The sequence below is a fragment of the Lissotriton vulgaris genome, chromosome 9, assembly GCF_964263255.1.
Source record: "Lissotriton vulgaris chromosome 9, aLisVul1.2, whole genome shotgun sequence".
Classification (NCBI taxonomy): Eukaryota; Metazoa; Chordata; class Amphibia; order Caudata; family Salamandridae; genus Lissotriton; species Lissotriton vulgaris.
In genome coordinates, this window is record NC_141697.1 from 1,148,269,465 (window position 1) to 1,148,295,857 (window position 26,393).

General features: G+C 43.0%; 1 pseudogene; it reads right to left on the reverse strand.

Moving 5' to 3' along the window:
* LOC147692939 (uncharacterized) overlaps positions 1-8,699 on the reverse strand; it is a 42,283-nt pseudogene extending 33,584 nt beyond the window's left edge.
* Positions 8,700-26,393: the final 17,694 nt, after the last annotated feature.

The window sequence follows — 26,393 nt, forward strand, 5'->3', positions numbered from 1 at the left end:
ATCCATGACCTGCAGGATCCTCCCTACTACCCTTTTTATATATCGTGACCACCTCTGCCCCTTTCCAGGAGTCCGGGACAGGGTGTCCTCTAGCTATCAGGTTCCTCACAGGGATAATGAAGTCAACCCACACTTTAGCTTCGCGTGCAAGAGTAAATCGCCGGGGAGGCCGTCAGGACCCACCGCCTTTCCTGCGGCTAACCCAGCTATGGCGGATGAGACCTCGCTAAGCTCAAAACACTCTTCTAGATTCACCCCCTCTGACAGGTATGGTGGAACAGAATCCCCGGCTACTGTTGGGAAGGGTCCATTAGACCGTTCCAGGGTTGTTTCAACATCACAATGCAAGGCAAGGAAATGAGCATGCCATTCGTGTTCCGTAATGTGATTTGGAATCAGATCGAATCCCTTCCGGCTGCCTTTGTTAAGTATTTCCCCACATACTGCAGAATCTTTTAAAAAGAGGCAGCTTTGAGTTTCTGCCAGTGATCTTCTTCCCAATTGCGCTTAGCAAGCCCGACCGCCCTAGCGTACTCCTTCCTCGCTAGTCTAACCAGAGGAGGATTGTTCATTTTTAGAGCCAGGGAGAGTCCACGCCTCTTTTCCCTGCAAACGTCTTGGAGTCGTTTTCTCCTACCAGACTACACTGATATACTTTGCAATATGACATCCATTAAACCATTAAACCACTTTGGAGTGCCACAACCTGCCAAGCTCTAGAAAGATTTAATCTCAGCCGTTCTCCCTCTTTGGTCCAAGATCATTCATGAATCTCTCATACAGGGAAAGATCCTGGACTGCCTAAAAGTTGGGCAAGTTACTTCCATCCTAAAAAGCCAAATGCCGACCTATCAGATCCTAACAACTTCCTACCTATCACCAGCAGTATGACTCTAGCGAAAGTGCAGGAAAAATGTGTTCATTCACAGCTCCGCAAACATATTGAGAAATACCATCTCCTGGATCCTCACCAGTCAGGATTCAGAGCTGGTCACAGCACTGAAAGGGCACTAACGCACATCGTGGATGACTCTGTGAGATCCCTTTACCAAAATGTCCCTTCTCTCCTGATCCTCTTACACATGGCCTCAGCCTTCGATCAAACATGAAAACTTGATTGATCGCCTACAAATTAGGATGGGATTGTCGGGCTCAGTACTAAATTGGTTTGCCTCCTTCCTTCACCACCACGTGCAAAGGATCAAAGTTAATCATGCCCTAGCTTCCAGTACCCCGGTCCTAATTGGAGTCCCTGAATGCTCGAAGCTCTCGTCCACTCTCTTCAATCTATTTATGGAGCCTCTTGCAGTCATTCTGAACAGAGCCAACATCCAATACTACATGTATGCGGATGACACGCAATTGTACCTGAAGATCTCATCACAGGAGGACATAAAAACTTCAAATGCTGTAATTGCACAAACTCAACAAGGGCTAGCCCAAAACCATCTCTTAATAAATACTCTAAAAATGGAATTTCTTTTGATTACCCCACCTAATCACTCAGCCCCTACCCTTGACAGGATTAGACATCTAACTGCTGTGAACTGCACACCTCATGTTGTAGACTCTGCCAAATCTTTAGGTGTCATCTTGGATAAACATCTAAATATGCAAGCACATATCAGCGCTACTACTAGGGGAGCCAATTTCTAACTCAACACACTGAAGAAAATCAACCATTCCTCCCCCTCACCAAAGACCTCAGGCTGGCGGTACAATTCTTGATTATCCCTAGATTGAAATATGGATTGGTGACCCTAGCAGGACTTCCCAAAGTCAGCTTAGCCCCACTCAGAGCTACCTTGAATGCTTCAGACAGGCTTTTAACAGGATCTAGGACATTTGATCACATTTCACCGACCTGTTGCAGCTAAACTGGTTATCTATTGAAGCTAGAATAAGTCTCAAGATTTCTTGTCTGACTTATAAAGCCATACACCACAATACCCCATACTACCTAGCAAATAAACTTGAGCTATCAGGCTCTAGCAGGACCCTCAGAAGTACGTCCACACTTCTCTTGAAACCGCCAAGATTCAAAAAGAAAAGATCGTACAACTGTGCGTTCACCGGTCTTGCTCCTAGAATCTGTAACTCCTTACCATCCGAGATCAGATCAAATCCTTCCACTACTTCCTTTTAAAAACTGGTCAAAAGACTACTAATGAACAAACTTTAATCGCACTGATCATACTTGGGTGTTTTTGTTAATAACCAAATTCTTGACGTTCTCTCACTGATGTTCTATATGTCTTTACCTTCTATTTGCATTTGTTTTGTCCCAGTCCTTCAATAGCTCCTTTAACTGCATCATATGATGATTTTTGCTTGATCCCCTTTTGTTAACTTTCCTCGATCGCATATCTTGGTTCCTTATATTGTAAGATGTTTTACTCTGAGCGATACATGGCGCCTCTGATACACCCTACTCGTTACTCTTGAATGTTCTTCCACATTTTGTACTCTCACTTACCTCTTTTTTGTTCATTTTGTATAATGGCTGAAGACTGCTCTGTACAGCGCACTGATACCCATTTGGGTATTGTTTACGCTCTATAAAACTTTGAAAATAAAATAAATAAATAACCAGATGAGGAGGACGGGCTTTCTCTTACATCACTTCTAAAGCATGGAAAAGCCTTCTACTCCCTATCAAAGCCTCCTCCTTTCATCTGGAATTCCGCAACAAACTGAAGACTTGGCTTTTCAGTTACCCTACCCAACCCAAATAGCCACACATGCCTGTTCAGCACCAGGATACCCTTGTGGGTAATAGTGTGATTTACAAATACACATAGCATAAAGTATGTTCCACACTCCAATTGATTGTTTCTGGCAGAGTAATTCCTTTGTGAAAGGTTCTTCACCAAAGCAATTACACATGGCTCTTGACATCATTTTACTGTTATAGATGCATGTTGTATTCTGCCACACTTTGCGAATGTGTGCCTTATGGTGTGGTGAAAAATGTGCTAGTGCGAAGTTCCTCCCGAAAAACTCTCTCATCTATTGAATTAACGAATACTACAATGCTTGTTAAAAGTGTAACTAATACGAGAATTGATAAGCAAACAAATAATATGTTTTTAGAAATTGGGTTACTAGTTGACTGGGGTTTGAGCCCTGGTCAAGCAGCAACCACAACCCTAGTCAGAGTAAGAGACAAACAAACCCCAAATTGACCTTAGGTCATGCTCTGGTTGCTTGGTACAAGGCAGTCTGACAGCACTTCAAATAGTAAAAACAGTAAAAACACCACACAAAAAGATTTAGACCAGGCTTAGAAATATAGAGTATATTTTAATAAATAAAACAAGCCCAAAATAACACAAATCTAATCAGAGAAACCGAAGATATTGAATTTCAAAATGTTTAGGGTAAAATAGCTCAAAAAAGCACAAAGTGCTAACAAGGCATATGTGGTTGTGTGAACATGGACAAAGTCACAAGTTCAGGCCAACCATAATGGAGTGCGGTCTGGCTCCAGGAGCCAAATTAGGCCTGCTGAACAAAGTAATTTAAATCATGGTTGCAGAGCACTGCATGTATTTGAGGCAAAAGGTGGCACACAGTCGAAGCAATGTGTTGTTTCCGAGATGTGGTGAGGCTGCAGTGCAAGGTCCTGTGTGTCGCCGTTGAGGATCCCGTCCATGAGGCTTGCAATGCAAAGTCCAGGTGTCAAGGATGCGGCACGCAGCTGAGGTGATTTATCACTTCCGTGGAGCTGCAAGGCTGTGATGTGAAGACAGGCATAGTTTTCGAACTGCTGTCAATGAGGAATGTGTTGACCTGTGTCAGAGATGTGCCACACTGCTAGCGATGCGTCGGTCTAAAGATGCGAGTTTGATGAAAAGATTCTTCAGCAGGCCCAAATCATGCAGCAGCAGCAATATGGTGGTATCCACAGGTCCAGAAGTGTACTGAAGTAGTGGTGTCTGAGGTCCAGCATTTATAACCAATGGTGCCTTTGAAGTGGGAACACTTCAAAGAGGTGCCTTTGCAGTGCACATATGCACTTCATTCCTGCCCTGGCTGCAGACTTGTTTCAAATGGTATGCAGCCCTTTGTGTGTGGACACGGGATGAATGATGTAACGACGCATGGCTTTACCATGGATGCCTTTGCAATGCAGTATTTTCCATGCATTTTCCACTACCATGCACATCTTTACCATGCTTGTTACTACTATGAACATATATAGCAATGCACTGAAAGTATCAGTACCATGCATACCGTTATCCTGCATACTACTACCATGCTAACATTTACCAAGCAATGTATTCATCTATAGGAAACTAAAGTTAACCCCCAAATATTAATAAATGCTAACTAATATGCCCTAAATAATTCTACTCATATATACATATATATATATATATATATATATATATATATATATATATATATATATATATATATATATATATATATATATATATATATATATATATATATATATATATATATTCACTGAAAAAACCATAGGTTATAGACCATATATAGTTAGGAATTCGCATTTACAAAACCTTATTTTACTCACACAAAACCATTGAAATTCCATATATAGTTAGTTGCACTAACTATATATCGCGCACCCGCAATCCACTGCTGATGATGTCACATATTACATCATTCATGACATGGTCAGTGACATCACTGATGACATCACTGATGACATCTCAAATGACATCACTGATGACATCACTGATGACAACATCCAGTGACTGTATGTTTCTGTAAAGTTAAAATATGTCTTACATATTGAAGAATGAGTGGATGTATAAGTGTCTGGATGAAGGATTTAGTAGGTGCATGACTGACTGTATGAGTGAGTGATTAAATGTGTCTCACTGAGTGCATGGGTTAGTGACTAAACTGTCTTAATTTGTGCATCATTATGTCTGTTGTTCTGTAAACTGTTGCATGTGTTGATAAGTAGCTATATGAGTAACTATATGGGTTATTGATTGGTTGCCCAAGTATTTGTATGGGAGACTGAGTGTGTGTGTGGGTGGCTGGGAGGTGTATGACTCTGTGCATAGATGTGTGAGCAGTTGATTCACTAGATGTATGGTTTCAAAAGTGCATGTGGAAACAGCTGTATGGGCGGTTGACTGTGTGCATGAGTGTATTGGTGAGTGAATGGATATCTCAGTGCTACATGTCAAAGTAAGTACATATGTAAAACACAGTACATGTGAGAGTTGACATATATAAATAACTGTGCATAAGAGCCAGTGAATGTGTGAGTGGCTGTATGGATCATTGTGAACTTGTATCAGGGATTGTATAAGAGAGTAAATATGTGTTAGTATATGTTTGAATAAGTAAAGTTTGTATAACTGTATAGTTGAGGAAATGGAGGTGTGATTGATTCTTTGCATGACTGACTAGGTGTGTGAGTAACTCCATGGATGAGTGACAGTCTGTGAGTGTCTGTTTACACTGATTGTATCTAAGGTTATATTAGAGTCTGAAGAGGTTCATCGTATTATCACATGAATGATATCATCAGTGATGTGATCAGTAATGTCAAACGAGATGTCATCAGTGATGTCATCAGTGATGTCATTTGAGATGTCATCAGTGATGTCATTTGAGATGTCATCAGTGATGTCATCAGTGATGTCACTGACCATGTCATGAATGATGTAATATGTGACATCATCAGCAGTGGATTGCGGGTGCGCGATATATAGTTAGTGCAACTAACTATATATGGAATTTCAATGGTTTTGTGTGAGTAAAATAAGGTTTTGTAAATGCGAATTCCTAACTATATATGGTCTATAACCTATGGTTTTTTCAGTGAATTTTCAAGGTTTTGTAAATGCTAATTCCTAACTATATATGGTCTATAACCTATGGTTTTTTCAGTGAATTTTCAAGGTTTTGTAAATGCTAATTCCTAACTATATATGGTCTATAGCCTATGGTTTTTTCAGTGAATATATATATATACATACATATATAAACATATATCATCTGTATATCTATATAAATACAAACATAAATGCATGCATACATATACTTATATGCATACAGATGCATGTTATTTACATGAAAGTTGAAAAAAAACTAATAAAAGCAAAGCTAAAAAGCCACCTCATTACAAACAGAATGGCTTTAACTTAAACGAGGGCGAGATCTATTGCATTTTAATAATAATAATAATAATGGGTCTTGTAGAGCGCAATGGTGACGCACAACGGCGTGTCCCCGCGCTGAAATGTGAGCGTGTTCAGAGGGAGTCCTGAGGGGAGGGCCCGCTATCTGGTGTAGAGATATGTTTTCAGCTTGGCTCTGAAGATAGACTCTGATGGTTCCAGACGCAGCGCTACTGGAAGTTTATTCCAGCAGGATGCGGCGAGGTACCTGAAGGATCTGCCACCCATCCTTGCTCTGGACACCTTTGGAATAGTTAGGCGCCCTGAACCAGAGGATCTTAGCGCGCGGGATGGCTCGTATTGTGTCAGGAGACCCTGAAGAGGAGAGGGTGCCCTGCCATTAATAATCCGGTGACAGGTGCAGAGGGCTTTAAATTCTACCCTGCTCCTGACCGGAAGCCAGTGCAAGGCCTGGAGCGCGGCTTTGGAGGCTGATCTTCTAGGTAGTCTGAGAACTAACCGGGCAGCGGCATTTTGCAAGACCTGTAAGCGGCTCAGATTCTTCTCGGGGATTCCTAGATAGAGAAGGTTGCCATAGTCCATCTTGGACGTGACTAAAGCATGCACTAGTGTTCGGCGGGCTCTGGTGGGAAGGAGCTCCAAAACCTTCCTGAGAGTCTTAAGGATCCCGAAGCAGGTGCCGACCACCCGGTTGACCTGGGGGCCAAAGGTAAGATCGGAGTCGAACCAGACACCTAAATTCCTCGCCTCCAGGCAGGGGGTAGGTGCTGGTCCCAAGCAAGGAGGCCACCACGCTGACGTCCACGCCGCCCGGTCTCCCCCTACCACCAGCACCTCAGTCTTGTTGCCGTTAAGTTTAAGGCAGTTGGCAGACATCCAGGCAGCAAGATCTTGCATGCATGCTCTGAAGATGTCTGCTGCAAGGCCGGGTGCACGCGATAGGGAGATGACCAGCTGCGTGTCGTCAGCGTATGACACCATGCGCAGACCGTAGCTCTCCACTATGGAGGCGACCGGGGCCACATATAGATTAAAAAGCGTTGGGCTTAGGGACGAGCCCTGTGGAACCCCCTGATCCAATGCCACTCGCCTGGAATAGCAGTCGCCCTGCCTGACTTGGAAACCTCGGCCCGATAGGAACGACTGAATCCATTTTAGCGCTGCATCACCCATCCCTGCTTTGTTCAGACACTGTAGCAAGGTGGAATGTGCTACAGTGTCGAACGCAGCGCTGAGGTCCAGCAGGATCAGGGCCATAGTGTGGCCCTCGTCGGCCCCCTGCCTGATGGATTCGGAAGCCAAGAGGAGTGCTGACTCAGTCGAATGTCGAGGTCTGAATCCAAACTGGGTGGCGTGAAGGAGATTAGACTCTTCCACAAACTGCATTAGCTGCTGGTTCACCAACTTCTCCGCCACTTTCGAGAAGTAGGGAAGGAGGGAGATGGGACGCAGATTCTCCAGCTTTTCGAAGCTGATATTAGGCTTCTTGCGGAGGGGGAGCACCACTGCTTGTTTCCATTCCCAAGGCACAGTGCTGGACCTGAAGGAAATATCCAACAGGTGCCTGATATATGGCTCTAGTGTTGTCAGGCTGTCGGCCAGCCGTTTAGGAGATGCTGGGTCCCGTGGGGAACCTGATTTCACTGATCTACATATGTTGATCAGGTCTTCAGCTGGCGGGGTAGAGAAATTAAGCAGCCGCTTGTGACCATCTTCCTCTCTAACTGACGCCTCGAGCTTTCCATCTGCCGCTGGTTGGGCGGGGAAGGCGGTATAGATTTTGGACACTTTGTCACTAAAGTAGTCGGCAATGCGGTTGCAGGCAGCCACAGAGCAGTCCTCTGATCCCGCTGAGGATTTGGGGACAGCAAGAGATTTGTATACACAGAACAGTTCTTTCGCTGAGTTCTCTGCATCCAAAATTCTTTCGGCATAGTGGGCAGTTTTCGTTATCCTGATAAGATTGTGATATGCTCGTCTGTGGATGAGATATCTCTCTCTCTCCTGATTGTCATAGGCTTTCCTCCACTGCCTTTCCGCACGCTTACACTCCCTCTTGGCACCCCGCAATTCCTCATTAAACCATGGTGCCGATCTCTGTTTACGACCACCCTTCTTTGGATGGTCTAACGGGGCCGTTTGGTCCAGCGCAGCCGTGATGCGGTCGTTAAGCAGTTTGTTTACCGAATCCGCATCATCGCCTCCAATGGGGCCATTGGCTATAAGAGCCTCATTGAATTTGGGCAGGGAAAACCTCGCCCATTTGCGCCTGGGGTGGTTAAAGGGAGTGGGAGCAGTGACCTTGTTCTTAGGGAGAGAGATTTCAAAAGGCACCAAGAAATGGTCAGTCCACGGGAGAGGCACTGGGGGGGCCACCCTAACTTCTTCCCAGTTCGCAAAAACTGGGTCGAGCAGATGACCATGTTGGTGTGTAGGAAGGTGGCCCTTTAGCTCTAACTGTAGTGCTTGAAGATCCTGCCGGAACTCCATCGCTCCCTTGTCTAGTGGATCTTCGAGGTGCATGTTAAAGTCTCCGAGTAGTAGAAACTTGTCTCTCCGCAGCGCCATCTCTGTGGCACACTCTATGAGAGTGCCCTTAAACCTAGTCAGGGGGCCAGGCGGGCGGTAGACTAAATAACCCTTCACAGTAGTACCCCCATTGATTTTTATTGTGAACATCCCCACCTCACTTGCCGCCAAGTGGACGGATTCAATTTGACAGGCAAGGTAGTGTTTAAATGCAAGCGCTATGCCTCCTCCTCTGCCCTCAGGTCTGTCCAGTCTTACCATCAGATAATCATCCGGTAGTGCCTGAATGATATCAGGGTCAGAGTGTGTATCCAGCCAAGTTTCTGTAAGAAATAACAGGTCCAATTGTCTGTCCACGAGCAAGTCGTGGATGTCAAACTTATGGCAGCGCAGCGACCTCACATTAAGCAAACCGCACGAAAGGGTGGGGCTGTCCCGGGTGTCTGCCATTGCAGTGCAGAATCGGAATTGGCAGAATCTGCAGCCTGTGACCACCCCTGTATGCATGCTGTGGAGCCCGTCACTACATGTGACGGAGGACAGATTCCATAGCTCGTCCCTACTCCACCGGATCCGGTTAACAGGACCAGGGGCTTTGGCCCTGGGCCGTGTCCGGTCGCGGACGGGCGCAGACGGGCTTGGCTTTGGCGCGGCTTCGGCGCGCGCCCAGCGTGCCCGCTGCGCTCGTCCGCTGCGCTTCCTTGGCCAGGGTACCATTTTGTAGAGTCAAGGTCGGGCGGGTCTGAGCACTAGAGTGCTCGCCCAGCTCGTCCCCCTCACCCAAGATGGCGGGACCGGTGAGGAGGGCACGGGGGTTCGCGCCCTGCTTCTACAGTGTCCGTTTTAAAACACAATGGAGCAGTTTTTTAATACAAGCACTCTGTATAAAACCAATAGCAGCAATTTAAAATAATAGCAGCAATTTTGTGGGCATAAAAACAGTCCCGGCTTTCCGCCTCAGGACAGCACTCTTACCGCGCTAACAATCAGCGGGTGCACGGGTGCGAGGAGCTTTTGTAGAGTCAAGGGCGGGCGGGTCTGAGCACTAGAGTGCTCGCCCAGCTCGTCCCCCTCACCCAAGATGGCGGGACCGGTGAGGAGGGCACGGGGGTTCGCGCCCTGCTTCTACAGTGTCCGTTTTAAAACACAATGGAGCAGTTTTTTAATACAAGCACTCTGTATAAAACCAATAGCAGCAATTTAAAATAATAGCAGCAATTTTGTGGGCATAAAAACAGTCCCGGCTTTCCGCCTCAGGACAGCACTCTTACCGCGCTAACAATCAGCGGGTGCACGGGTGCGAGGAGCTTTTGTAGAGTCAAGGGCGGGCGGGTCTGAGCACTAGAGTGCTCGCCCAGCTCGTCCCCCTCACCCAAGATGGCGGGACCGGTGAGGAGGGCACGGGGGTTCGCGCCCTGCTTCTACAGTGTCCGTTTTAAAACACAATGGAGCAGTTTTTTAATACAAGCACTCTGTATAAAACCAATAGCAGCAATTTAAAATAATAGCAGCAATTTTGTGGGCATAAAAACAGTCCCGGCTTTCCGCCTCAGGACAGCACTCTTACCGCGCTAACAATCAGCGGGTGCACGGGTGCGAGGAGCTTTTGTAGAGTCAAGGGCGGGCGGGTCTGAGCACTAGAGTGCTCGCCCAGCTCGTCCCCCTCACCCAAGATGGCGGGACCGGTGAGGAGGGCACGGGGGTTCGCGCCCTGCTTCTACAGTGTCCGTTTTAAAACACAATGGAGCAGTTTTTTAATACAAGCACTCTGTATAAAACCAATAGCAGCAATTTAAAATAATAGCAGCAATTTTGTGGGCATAAAAACAGTCCCGGCTTTCCGCCTCAGGACAGCACTCTTACCGCGCTAACAATGCTTGTTTACTTTGGTTCCATCAAGAAGGCATTCAGATGTGTCACACATTTGCCATAAATTCGGAATGTTAGCACTCTAGTTGCACATTAGATCACTGTAGTAAAGCTACTGCTCACCAGGGACGTCTGCTGCTGGTATTCAAAGTGCATGTTTCAGTCTGCATGTCAGAATTTTTTTAATGAAATAGAAGAGGATTTGAGAAGTCACTCAAAATGATCCCTAATTTTTCTTTCTGAAGCACTAATCATACTTTCTATGGCAAAATTAACCCCCTCATGTTGTTCCTTTTTAAATTGAGTGTTTTCAGACTTACCACTTCATTCCAATCAAGATGGCTTCTGGTGTGCCATACTTTTGTCATAAGTAAGACTGTTAGCGCTCTAGTTGTTCTTTAGAACACTCTGGGACATTCTGTCATTGGGCTATACTTGGGGTACATCTGGGTGATATTTGGGCTACATTTAGGCTCTTTTGTCTCTGGTGGCCATCTTGGGAGACTGTATGTCAGAATTTTTTAATGAAATTGAAGAGAGTTTGAGAAGTCACTCAAAATGTGCCCTAATTTTTCTTTCTGCAGCACTAATTATAATTCATATGGCAAAATATACCCCCTCATTTTGTTCCTTTTTAAATTAAATGTTTTAAGAGTTACCACTTTATTCCAATCAAGATGGCTTCAGGTGTGCCATACCTTTGTAATAAGTGGGACTGTTAGCGCTCTAGTTGTTCTTTAGAACACTCTGGGACATTCTGTCATTGGGCTATACTTGGGCTACATCTGGGTGATATTTGGGCTACATTTGGGCTCTTTTGTCTCTGGTTGCCATTTTGGGAGACTGCATGTCAGAATTTTTTAATGAAATAGAAGAGGATTTGAAAAGTCACTCAAAATGTGCCCTAATTTTTCTTTCTGCAGCACTAATAATACCTTCTATTGCATAATATACCCCCTCATTTTGTTCCTTTTTAAATTAAATGTTTTAAGAGTTACCACTTTATTCCCATCACGATGGCTCCAGGTGTGCTATACCTTTGTAATAAGTAGGACTGTTAGCGCTCTAGTTGTTCTTTAGAACACTCTGGGACATTCTGTCATTGGGCTATACTTGGGCTACATCTGGGTGATATTTGGGCTACATTTGGGCTCTTTTGTCTCTGGTGGCCATTTTGGGAGACTGCATGTCAGAATGTTTTAATGAAATAGAAAAGGATTTGAGAAGTCACTCAAAATGTGCCCTAATTTTTCATTCTGCAGCACTAATCATACTTTCTATGGCAAAATATACCCCCTCATGTTGTTTCTTTTTAAATTAAATGTTTTAAGAGTTACCACTTTATTCCAATCAAGATGGCTTCAGGTGTGCCATACCTTTGTAATAAGTAGGACTGTTAGCGCTCTAGTTGTTCTTTAGAACACTCTGGGACATTCTGTCATTGGGCTATACTTGGGCTACATCTGGGTGATATTTGGGCTACATTTGGGCTCTTTTGTCTCTGGTGGCCATTTTGGGAGACTGCATGTCAGAATGTTTTAATGAAATAGAAAAGGATTTGAGAAGTCACTCAAAATGTGCCCTAATTTTTCATTCTGCAGCACTAATCATACTTTCTATGGCAAAATATACCCCCTCATGTTGTTTCTTTTTAAATTAAATGTTTTAAGAGTTACCACTTTATTCCAATCAAGATGGCATCAGGTGTGCCATACCTTTGTAATAAGTAGGACTGTTAGCGCTCTAGTTGTTCTTTAGAACACTCTAGGAGGCTGCAGTAGAACACAAAGGAATCAACTGACAGTCTCTGTCCTTGTTGGATGTACATGTTTTACTGAGAATGTCAGACTTCATTTTCACATGACTGAGAAAGATAATGTGAATTTACAGAAAATATGCTTTCAGTTTAGCTTATAGATCCCCTTCCAAACCACTGTGGGAAAATCATGAGATATTAGTTTTCTTTCAAACAATATTCATGATATCACAGCAGAAGGTTTTTTCACATGGTAAAATCACCTTAGAACCCACCACAATTCCTAAAACGAGTATGGTACCATCAACAAATGATTTATAATGTAACTAAAGTCCTAAAACCCTCTATTAACTACAATGCTTTTTAATGAGGTGCTATCATGTATATTGGTCCCAAGATGGCTGCCAACACTTCTTGGATGAAGTGCTGACAGCCAATCAGATCAGATGTGTGGTTAGGCTCCGCCCAGATATATATCTTTTTTTGAACCTAAATTACTCAAAATCCACTGGAGCACATATATTGAGACCTAGCAAAGGCACATCGGGCTAACAGTCCCTACAATTTTGCCAAGTTTCGTGCAAATCCATTCAGCCGTTCGAGCTAAAAGTGAGGCCAACCGCCCTATGGAAATTAACATGGGAAAAACGTGTTTTGGGACCCCCCTTTTTTCTCGGCCCCCCCTTGATGAAACCCCCCCAAATTGTCAGGGGCTGCTCAGAAACAAAATGTTCCATTTTCCTGAAAATTTCAGCCAATTCCGTCCACAAACGCCAAAGTTATTAGACATAGAATTTTCAAAAATCCCATAGAGAAAAAATCCTAACTATATATACCTACTGGCTATCGCCAGTAGGTAATATATATATATATATATATATATATATATATATATATATATATATATATATATATATATATATTACCTACTGGCGATAGCCAGTAGGTATATATAGTTAGGATTTTTTCTCTATGGAACTTTTGAAAATTCTATGCCTAATAACTTTGGCGTTTGTGGACGGAATTGGCTGAAATTTTCAGGAAAATGGCACATTTTGTTTCTGAGCAGCGTCTGGAAATTTAGGGGGGGTTCGTCAAGGGGGGGCCGAGAAAAAAGGGGGGTCCCAAAACGCGTTTTTCCCATGTTAATTTCCATAGGGCGGTTGGACTCACTTTTAGCCCGAACGGCTGAATGGATTTCCACGAAACTTGGCAAAATTGTAGGGACTGTTAGCCCGATGTGCCTTTGCTAGGTCTCAATATATGTGCTTCAGTGAATTTTGAGAAATTAACGTTTAAAACAAGATATATATCTGTAACAGCGCTCCGGGCAGCGCTCCGGTTCGCGTACTTTTCGCGTATCGGAACTTTGCGAAGTGAAGCTGATTGGCTCTCCGGTGTCTGTCAACATTCTAAACAGTCCGGTGCGGCCGCCATCTTGTCTCTCGGTAGGATCGAGAGACAAGAGGAGGCCAAAACAAAGGGGGAAATGAAGGAAAGGGGGCAAGGTAGACCCCTTCTGACCCCCTAGGATTGATGAGGGGATATTATAGAGCCACGCTGGGCCCAAAAAAAAAAAAAAAAAATTCCGATTTTTTCGCCGTAGAGACGCGTCTTGGTACGCGAACCGGGCAGCTAACCGGGAAGCTAACCGGGAAGCTAACCGGCAGTGTAACGGGAGTCTGACGAGTAGCTGATTGGCTGTCAACATTGTAAACAGTCCGGAGCGGCCGCCATCTTGTCTCTCGGTAGGATCGAGAGACAAGAGGAGGCCAAAACAAAGGGGGAAATGAAGGAAAGAGGGCAAGGTAGACCACTTCTGACCCCCTAGGATTGATAAGGGGATATTATAGAGCCACGCTGGGCCCAAAAAAAAAAAAAAAAAAATCCGATTTTTTTCGCCGTAGAGACGCGTCTTGGTACGCGAACCGGGCAGCTAACCGGGCAGCTAACCGGGAAGCTAACCGGCAGTGTAACGGGAGTCTGAGGAGAAGCTGATTGGCTGTTATCATTGTAAACAGTCTGGAGCGGCCGCCATCTTGTCTCTCTGTGGGATCGAGAGACAAGAGGTGGAAAAAAAAAAGGTGTAAATGAATGAAAGGGGTAAGGCAGACCCCTCCTGAACCCCTAGGATTGATGAGGGGGCTATTAAAGTTCCCTGGGGGGTGAAAAAAAAATTGCGATTTTTCGCGGTAAAGGTGCTTCCTGGTACATTAACCGGGCAGCTAACCGGCAGCGTAACGGGAGTCCGACATATTGTGTTTTTTGAACGTTTGTATTATGTGCACGTGTGGATTTTGTCTAATTAAGGTTAAAAAAATATATATATATCTTTAAGTGTGTTCTGGCGCGCTTACGTTTTGGGTTTGGTTTGCGCTGCAGAGACGATACGTCACGGTTATGCGATGCATCATTAGGCGTCTCACGGGCTACGTGATACGTCACTTAATAAAGAATATATTTTACAGCTATAGATATTAGCTTTTAAAAAACCAATGAAATTCACAGAAAAAACCATAGGTTATAGACCATATATAGTTAGGAATTTGCATTTACAAAACCTTGAAAATTCACTGAAAAAACCATAGGTTATAGACCATATATAGTTAGGGATTAGCATTTAAAAAACCTTATTTTATTTGCACAAAACCATTGAAATTCCATATACAGTTAGTTGCACTAACTATATATCGCGGACCCGCAATCCACTGCTAATGATGTCACATATTACATCATTCATGACATGGTCAGTGACATCACTGATGACATCACTGATGACATCTCAAATGACATCACTGATGACATCACTGATGACATCTCAAATGACATCACTGATGACATCACTGACATCTCATTTGACATTACTGATTACATCACTGATGATATCATTTATGTGATAATACATCTTCAGACTCTAATATAACCTTAGATACACTCAGTGTAAACAGGCACTCACAGACTGTCACACATCCATGGAGTTACCCACACACCTAGTCAGTCATGCAAAGAATCAATCACACCTCCATTTCCTCAACTATACAGTTATACACACCTTACTTATTCAAACATATACTAACACATATTTACTCTCTTATACAATCCTTGATACAAGTTCACAATGATTCATACAGCCACTCTCACATTCACTGGCTCTTATGTTCAGTTATTTTTATATGTCAACTCTCACATGGAGTGTGTTTTACATATGTACTTACTTTGACATGTAGAACTGAGATATCCATTCACTCACCAATATACTCATGCACACAGTCAACTGTCCATACAGCTGTTTCTACATGCACTTTTGAACCCATACACCTAGGGAATCAACTGCTCACACATCTATGCACAGAGTTATACACCTCCCAGCCACCCACACACATACTCAGTCTCCCATACAAATACTTGGGCAACCATTCAATAACCCATATAGTTACTGATATAGCTACTGATTTAAACATGCAGCAGTTTACAGAAGAACATAAATAATGATTGCCAAATTAAGACACTTTAATCACTAACCCATGCACTCAGTGAGACACATTTAATCATTCTCTCATACAGTCAGTCATGCACCTACTAAATCCTTCATCCAGACACTTATACATCCACTCATTCTTCAATATGTAAGACATATTTTAACTTTACAGAAACATACAGTCACTGGGTGTTGTCATCAGTGATGTCATCAGTGATGTCATTTGAGATGTCATCAGTGATGTCATCAGTGATGTCACTGACCATGTCATGAATGATGTAATATGTGACATCATTAGCAGTGGATTGCGGGTCCGCGATATATAGTTAGTGCAACTAACTATATATGGAATTTCAATGGTTTTGTGCAAATAAAATAAGGTTTTTTAAATGCTAATCCCTAACTATATATGGTCTATAACCTATGGTTTTTTCAGTGAATATATATATATATATGTTACCTACTGGCGGTCGCCAGTAGGTAGTTATAGTTAGGATTATTTTGTATAGGGAATTCGCAACATTCTATTGGGAATAACTTTGGTGCCGGTTGAGGAATCTGCCTGAAATTTTCCTCAAATTTGCCTCGCGGCACTCCGCTCCATCCCTGAAAGTTTGGGGGGAATTCGTCAACCGGGGGCCGAGATAAAAGGGGGGTCCCTAAACGTGTTTTCCCCATGTTAATTTCCATAGGGCGGTCTAACTCACTTATAGCCCGAACGGCTGAATGGATTTCCACCAAACTTGGCAAAATTGTAGGGACTGGTAGCCCCATGTGCCTTTGCTATGTCTCAAGATATGTGCTCCAGTGGATTTTGAGTAATTTAGGTTCAAAAAAATATATATATCTATAAGCGCGCCCCAGTACGCGCACCGGGGCGCGAACCAGCGCGCTACGCGAGTTCGTGCGCGGAAAGCTGATTGGCTCTCGGGTGTCTGTCAACATTCCAAACAGTCCGGAGCGGCCGCCATCTTGTGTCTCAGTAGGATCGAGACACAAGAGGTGACAAAAACAAAGGGGGAAATGACGAAAAGGGGGCAGAGTAGACCCCCCTGACACCCTAGATTTGATGTGGGGGCCATAAAAGGGCCCCGCGGGGCAAAACAATTTTTTTTTTTTTATTTGCGCGAGGGGAGTGCCCGGTACGCGCACCGGGGAGCGTACCGGGGAGCGTACCATGGGGAAAAAATAAAGACAGTGTTAAAAAAAGTAGCTTTTTTAATAAATTGGAGGTAGTTCTAAAAAGAACGTATTTTTTTCTTCTTTTTGTTATTTTATATTTTTTTTATTGTTTTTTGAACATTTTGTACTTTTTTGGCTTTTATGAACAATTTTTTATATTTTTTTGTAATTTTTATGGGGAGAAACAAAAAACAGGGAATTGTAAAAGGCTCAACTGGAGCAAAAAAAATCAGGAAAAAATGTACGTTTTTTGGGGCAATTGTGGTTGTCAACAGCACGGTTGATGAGCGTTATGCTTTGCTCACCATAGGTGATGGTTTTACCACAAAAAATACAACTGATTTTGTATTCCCCAAACTGGGGTTGTATGCTTGGGACCATCTCTCTTGCCTCTGGTCCCGATGGAGTGGGTTGCTTTCTTTTGGAGGTGCTGGGTGAAGATTGGGGAGGGTTTCTGGCCAGTTCTCGGACCTCTGCCGCAGCATAGTTGTTAGGATGCCTGCGCTGCATGTGGCGAATCATGGTGTTATTGCCAAATGAGTATTTCTTGTTAGGGTTCCCCCTTGAAAGTTCAATGCCACAGATTAGGCAAGTAACACTTGGCGCATTCACTATTTTGAGGCCCCTTGGGATGGAAAAAAACTCCCATATAATGTGCTGCTTTGGCCTATATGGGGTATTATCTTCTGGCAGGAGTGTCCTCCTCCTCCTCCTCTTCTTCATCTCCACCACTGTGGTGTTGTGGTGGTTCTCTTGGTGGTGATGGTGGTGGCTGAGATGCTCCTGCTGCTGCTGCTACTGAAGCCATTTTTCAGTCCAAAAAGGTACAGAGAGGTCTTTCAACAGGTCTTCTTCACTCAAACTACAAAGTGAGAATGAGGAAAAAAGGTGGGGGCTTTCATCATTAGGAAAAAAAACCTGTCCTGAACCAATGAAAAGTGTCATTTTCAGGTCACATGACCAGGGCTTTCATCATTTGGAAACCAAAACTGTCCTGAACCAATAAAAAGTGTTATTTTTAGGTCACATGACCCGACGCGCTTACGCTACGCGCCCCCGGACACGCCCAGGGACGCGCCCAGGGGCGCGTCGCATAAGCGCGTCGGATGCTTACGTTGCACGATCGTATGTGCTCGAGTGCTTCCGGGTGCGTTTACGCCGTGCGTATCACGCGGATGCGGCTACACAATACGTCACGATGATGTTTTCGTTCGCGGCAAAAGCGCTAACGGAACGCTCACAGGTACGCGCCCTGGGGGCGCGTCGCGTAAGCGCTTCGGATGCTTACGTTGCACGATCGTATGTGCTCGAGTGCTTCGGGGTGCGTTTACGCCGTGCATATCACGCGGACGCGGCTACACAATACGTCACGATGATGTTTTAGTTCGCGGCAAAAGCGCTAACGGGACGCTCACCGGTACGCGCCCTGGGGGCGCGTCGCGTAAGCGCTTCGGATGCTTATGTTGCACGATCGTATGTGCTCGAGTGCTTCGGGGTGCGTTTACGCCGTGCGTATCACACGGACGCGGCTACGCAATACGTCACAATGATGTTTTCGTTCGCGGCAAAAGCGCTAACGGGACGCTCACCGGTACGCGCCCTGGGGCGCGCCGCAACACTGCGCTTAGCGGTGCGCTCACTGGGACGCGCACCGGGAGCGCTCCAGGACAAACAAAAAAAAAAAAACCATGAACAATATACATAAAAAAATAGTATTACATGAATATACAATATAGGATTCATTATAAAAAATATTACATTTTATAGCTATAGAAATTTACTATTAAAAAACCTTTGAAATTCACTGAAAAAAACCATAGGTTTCACACCAGTTATAGTTAGGAATTAGCATTTAAAAAACCTATTAAATTGACTAAAAAGACCATAGATTTCACACCAGTTATAGTTAGCTGGAAATTTTACTGACATAAAACCATTGAAATTCCCACGTTATAGTTAGTTGGACTCACTATAACTTGCGCGCCTGCAATGCACTGCTGATGAAGTCACATATTACATCACTCATGACATGGTCAGTGACATCACTCATGACATCACTGATGACACCATCCAGTGAATGTGTGTCTTTCTGAAAAAATCAATATGTTTTATATATGTATTTGTAAAGGTCGATGGACGAATAAATGTTTAAATAAGTGTGTAAATGGATGTTTATTTTTAATAAAATATTGATTGGTTAACTGGCTTATAAAGTGTATCTTAGTGAATACATATATTAGCGAGTAATTTCTAAATATTTAAATATATGTATCAGTGTTTCACTTTGTGTATAAGTGGCTGCATGAGATTTGGTGAACTTTCCTTACCAATAAACTTGCCGAATGAAGATTGGGACGCGCGTGGTTTTTCCTATTTGCTACCTGCTTGGTAGTTTTGTGCTGAGAGACTACTGTTCTTGCATATATATATCCTCGATTTGGCTGCTCTGTGGCGAAGGACATTTGCTGGTATTTCTTCAAGAAAAGACACACAGAGCCCCCCGGAACCTGCAAGAGCCAAGACCCGAGTGACCTGCCAAAACAGTGGGACGCCGACTGTCTGGAGATCCACGACGGCTGGAGAGTAGTCGGAGATTTCCAGGTAAGACGGCTGACAGCTGGAAGTAACGGGAAGCGGGCAAAAAGTGTTCGGTTCATGGGAGAGGGAGACCCGGTGTTTGAGCAAAATACACACGGGCAGTGAATCTATGCAAACCGAACTTATTGAAAAAGCATCATCAGTATGTCTGCCGAATGGGAAAGGGAGAGAGAGGAAGCAGCTTTAGATGTATTCACCGACACAGACACAGGCAAAAGCGGCACAAACCCTCCAAGCGCCCAGGAGCAACCCACAGTACTGGATGAAACAAGGAAACTACTAAACGAATTGGAAAAACTTCGCAAGAAAGAGACCGGGAAATGGTGGGAAGTGAAATCCCTCACGAGGTACCTGGAAGTGGGAAGAATCCCCAGAGGGCTCAGAATCTTAGTGGCCCCTATGTATGAAGATCCAGACCCGGAAATGTTACAAATGTGGGCAGACAACAGCGCCAAATCCTCAGAAAACATGTTGAAAATCTTGATACAATTTTGCAGGAAGTGACAGACAAAAAATGATATCTCGCATAAATGAAATAATGCAGCAACTTGAACTGAAACCAAATCAAGACGAAATCACCAAGAGTTTAAATGAAATAAAAGAAAGAGTTCTCAAACATGAAACGGAAATCAAGGAACGCAAAGCGATAAAATTTCAGCGGGATCGCAACGACTACATGTGCGGAAGAATTTACACCTTCGCAAAAAAGTACGACCAAATAAGAAGGCAAACCCCTAACCCACAACCAAGTGGGGCAAATACAACAGTGGAACAAAGTGAGAACGAAATCAGCTCAGAGTACGAAACCGATGCTGAAAGCAACCATAGCACTGGCATAGTGGGCCCACCACCAACTCCTGCACAAGAACTGGCTTTTTTAAGAATGCAGCGCCTCAGGACATTGAGACCACGCTTCCCTTCGAAACAAGAGGGGGGAACAGACAGAGGCAAATCACACAACAAAAATCAAAAACAGCAACCAAAAGCCGGAGGAGAAAAAACAGAAGGTGGAGAAAAACGAGGCCAAAATCAACAACAGAACAAACCACAAAACAGACGCTACAGACGCCGATAATGGGAGTACAAAATGAAACAGACAACACAGTCATTAACCTAACAGACATGGAGTTTAATGCACAAGAACTGGAAATTTTATCCCTGGGATTGACATATTGTACTAACACAAACTTTGATTATGCCCATACCCGCATTGATTTGTTTCAGTATGTTCGAAAACTAAAACTGCAAAAGTATTTTATAAATGCGAAAAAACGCCCAACAACAATAATGCAAATTGAGGACCCTAACCAGAATCTATCAGTGGCTAACATGGAGGCTCTGCAAAACCTGATTGATTTGGAGCAAGAAATAGCAGGCGATGGGATAACACCAAGTGGAGCAGCCATCGCATCAGAACTCAACATTTACGCAACAGTCAAAACAGATTTCAAACCCAAATCACAGTTTATGCCCACAATGCCCAAAGACAATCTCGATCTATTCTCAGACAATGTCATCAAAGACTTAAAAGAACTGTCCTTCCAAAGCACCAAAGAATATTGGAAGGAAAATGAGGACCACAGAAGGAAGTATAACAACCTAATGACAAGGATAAAATCACGATCTGACGTCGTGGTCAGATGGTCAGATAAGGGGGGCAACGTCGTCCTTTGGCCCCTACAACTGTATAACAAAGAAGCCCTCACTCAACTCCAAGACAAAGAGTGCTATATGAGGATAAGCCCAACCCACAATGTGGGTATTCAAGAAAAATATCACAATGAGTTGTACAGATGGAAAGGAATGGGCCTCATCAACAAGGACGAATTCCACTATCTAAAAAATGACTATCCAGTGACACCTCAACTATATCTTATACCGAAGGTCCATAAAAATGAAGAAACACCACCTGGGAGGCCTATAATATCAGCGATTGGCAGCCTATTCGAAAAAACGAGCATTTTCATTGACTCTTTCCTACAACCTGAAGTCAAAAAGCTCCCGGCCTACATTAGAGACACAGGTGATTTTTTGTCAAAGATCTTCGACATAGAATGGCAAGATAACTACCATTTTATGACATTAGATGTCCAATCGCTGTACACCAGCATCAGACACAGAGATGGTCTCAGAGCCATGGAACACTATCTAGGAAAAAGACCTATTGAACTATATCACCACACTAAAATGTTGTTGGAAATGGCTGAGTGGTGTCTGACAAACAATACGTTTATCTTTGACAGATTACATTATAAACAGCTTCAGGGATCGGCCATGGGAACTTGCTTCTCCCCCAGCTATGCGAATTTGCATATGGGCTGGTGGGAGGAGCAGGTACTGAAAGTTCAGCACTCAGAGACCATGCAAAACAATGTAGTGATGTACAAAAGATACATCGATGACATTTTTATCCTATGGCAGGGCAGTGATGTAGATGCAGAAAGGTTTGCATTAGCTTTGAATGAAAATATGCTCAATTTGAAATTCACATGTAATACCAGCGCTGTAAATATCCAATTTCTTGATCTAGAACTATATGTACAAAACAACAAGATACAAACACGCACATACAGGAAACCCACTGCAGGGAACGCTCTCCTTCATGCACACAGTTTCCACCCTACACCGTTGAAACATTCAATTCCCTATGCCGAGTGCCTTAGAATGACACGAAATTGTAGCACCACCGAAGGACTTACTAGTGCCAAACAAGATCTGTTTAAAAGACTCAGGAAGAGGGGGTACACAGAAAGCACATGCCAGAGGGCAGAAGCCAAGTGTAGAGTAAAAAACAGGAAAGATCTAATTTTCCCTAAAACTGTGGCAAAAGAACCGGACCACAATAAGAAAAATCCCCGAGGTTAATAACTGGGTACAACAGATACCAGAGCAATCTCCGTAAAATCCTGAGGAGACATTGGCCCCTAGTCCGTGGTGATGCAAGCATAGGTGAAACAGTGGGAAAAAGTCCTTTAATTACATTCAGAAAGGCTAAGTCAATGAGGAATGAGATTGTACCAACACTTAAAAAGACAAAAAATTGGCTAGATTCCCAAAAAGGTTTCAAAAAATGCAACAAGTGTAAGGCGTGCACACACGGCGTGAATACTACCAAAGTTCACATTCCTTTCAGAAACAAACCATACATGCTGAGGGACTCGTTCTCATGCAAAACAGATTTTGTGGTATATGTGCTAGTTTGTACATGTGGTAAGAGATATGTAGGTTCTACAATCCATCCAGCACATGTGCGGATCTTACAGCACTTGCGAGCAATCGCTAACAATGACCCGGCGTACCCAGTAGCCAGACATATCCATGAGGCACATAAAGGGAATGCTAACAACATCCAATATTTTGTCATAGACAGCATTCCAAAAAACCTAAGAGGAGGTAACCGCCCATTGGCGTTACGCCGCTTGGAGTCAAGGTATATCATACTGTTGAATTCCAAGATCCCATTCGGTCTGAATGCGGACGAAGCCTTAAGTGTTCACCTCTAAAATTATTTTCTGCCTGTTTCCTCTCCCCTAGTACCATTCGTATAACATCTGCAGTTCACGTACTACACAACTCACTGGTTTTTGCACATGGGCACCAAAGAGCACACTACAGACATGTAAATATGTCAGTAGAACACATCACCACGTTTTATTCAGATTTATCACATTCACTAGCACAAGAACACTAACCTACAACCTGCCCCCTGAGCCATTCACTCCATTCAGAGCAGGACCATATGCACGATGTTCCTAATGGGCCCTCCCGGCAACCTCCGGCCTAAAACTCCCACGTAGCATTGGTATTCGAAAACCACTGGGTTACCCGAAAACCTGAGCGATTTAACGCATTCATGTGGCTCACGTTTTTCAACTATAGCCGGACAGCTAAGAACAAACTTGCATTTTCACTCGAGACCCTGAGCCATGCCTGGCCGCGATTACCCTTGGGGGCCAACACAAGCTCAGAGAGGCTGTCTCAGCAAACATGATAGATTGCACTGGCGTATCTCATGAAATTTGCTAACACAGCGCCGCATCCTACAACCACTTACCCAAGGGCACATGTACCATATAGAGTGAGTTCGGCTCTCGTGGCTCTTCTCGGGAGTCTGCCAGGTCTTCCTGCATGTGTCCGCAGCGTCTTCTTGCGGCGCTAGCCGAGGGAGTAACACACAGGCAAGCCAGATGGGCTACTATTGCAGGACCTTTAAATCGGAACATCTATGGCAGGAACCAACATTAATTTGTAGCACATTGTGTTAACCTCTTTCTCTTTCACTATTGTTATCACAAATGGTTAAAACATGACCTTAATTCAGCGGTGACTATTTTAACATGCTGCATGACGAGAAGGTCATAAACATACGAACACATGTTTTTGGTGTAATATGTAACATATGGAAAATGTTTCTAAAATAATGCTCTTTTTGGGTACATAAAAGTGTAAAAAAACTATTCAATACAGGTTCAGCCACAATGTAACCATGGCAACATCTGGTTCTAACCTGTAACGCTAATTAAGTGACACACCCATGTTTCTGTGCATAAATGTATGCCCTCAACTCAGAGGCAGATGTAGTGAACAAGGCGGAAACGCCGAAACGCGTCTAAGCAGAGACTGATCTAAAAATTAAAGTTTGGATTCAGATTCACGGAGTCAGCGCCTTCTTTGATCATGAAGTATGGTATGAAAGAATATATATATGTATATATAATTTTTTTTCACTGAAAAAACCATAGGTTTCAGGGACGTTACAGTTAGCTGGACATTCTACTCGTACAAAACTATAGAAATTCCACCGTTATAGTTAGTTCAGCTAAGCATAACTTGTGCCCCCGCAATGCACTGCTCATGACGTCACATATTACATAATTCATAGCATGGTCAGTGACATCACTGATGACATCACTGATGACATCTCAAAAGACATCACTGATAATGTAATATGTGAACTAGCTGAACTAACTATAAAGGTGGAATTTCTATGGTTTTGTACGAGTGAAATATCCAGCTAACTGTAAGTCCATGAAACCTATGGTTTTTTCAGTGAATTTCTAAGGATTTTTAAATGCGAATTTTGAACTATAACGTCTGTAAAACCTATGGTTTTTTTCAGTGAATTTCAAAGGTTTTATAAATGCTAATTTCTAACTACAATGTCCCTGAAACCTATATGGTTTTTAAGTACATTTTAAAAAGACGTGTATACGTCTTGTAGTGACAAACTAACTGTAACAGTAGTCTGTTATAAGTTATAATTTAACAATGTTTAAAACGTAATCAGCAGTAATTAACATATAAGTGTGGAAAAAGAGTGACGCGGCAGCTATGATACCTGACTTCGAACAACAGAGTTCACAGTTCAATTCCCAGCTCCAGCGGCATGTTAGCCCACCACTATGTCACTGTAGGCAACACCTTGCTTAATCTTCCCAATGCCACGAGAGCTGTCACTCCTTTCTCTGGGGTACCTATGATGCTTTACAGATGCTGGTATTTTTTTACTTTCAAACAATGGTGATGAGAAATATTAGCAAGTACCTTTTTTTTCTTCCATTCAGAACAGTATTTTTTTATATCTTCTATTTAGAATTATGGCAATTAATAGATGTTTTTAGTCATGAGAAAGGAAATGACATGGTGTGCCGGGTAACAGTTTTTAAGCTCTCCAAAGTATGTACATATTAAGGAACATATACTTATGAGAATCGAAAGTGAAACTCTTACCGCTTCCCATTTTGTAACTTTTCACAACATGTGCACAAGTGAAACAGTGAAAACGGGAGCACGTGTCAACTGTAAAACGTGACATCTAAATGGGCGGAGCCGCATCTTCCTTCTGTAGGCTACTCAATAACCAAAAAGTACATAAACCACACCCGTTGTTCGATGCAGGTTTCCATTTCTAGTGTCAGATTCTTCTTTTGCGACAACAAAACATATTACAGAGTTGTAAGTTGTTTGATTATGGCATAGTAGATATTTATAATACATAGCTATTTGTGAATATTTAAAGCTTCTCCTTCTTACTCTGTTTCCCCCCTTTGGTCATATACTGTGAATATGTATATTATAAGATTCACAATCATTATGATCTGATAGGAGTTTAGGAGCTGTCGGTGTGAAGATGAAAGATTCGAAGTTCCGGAAAAAAAGCTTTGAACATATTCACTGCTGAAAAATATTTCCTTATTGATCTTGTTTTGTGTTTATGACTTTATTTTCCTTTTCCTTTTTTGTGTGGCATCAGAGAAACTCTCTATATTGTAGTAGAGTGTCATATTTTCACACAAGAGGAATTGGAGATTTGTCGCCGCCAGGAGTAAACCATCTCAAATACAGGTTACTGACCTTCATAACTTACTTGTTCAGATATTTTTACAGTGAGAATATTTTTCAAAATTGCAGGTTTAATAAAGATTATTTACATAGACACTTTTTTACTGAATGCCTTTGATGAACCCTACATTTCTTAGTTGATATTTTCGTATTTCTCTTTTTCTTTGTTGTGGTTCCTATTCTCATTCTCCCTATAGATTATATAGGAATAGGATTGAATATATTACTACTTTAATATATATTCTTAATGGAGTATGTCATCTGTTAGCAGAGCAGTGAGCGGCCTCTAAGCACTACGGCAAAACTTTCACGACTTCTACAGAATAGAGATTGTAAAAATGTTTTTTTTGTTGTGCTCCTTTTTCTTCTTCTCCTATGGAATACTATAAAGTCACTGTGTATACTTTAATACTGTGAACTTATAGTACTTCAGAGGGGTTAGAAATCTATCTCTGCAGGATATTAAGAACATTTACTATAGTTATTTCCATTTACAACTTACTACCTC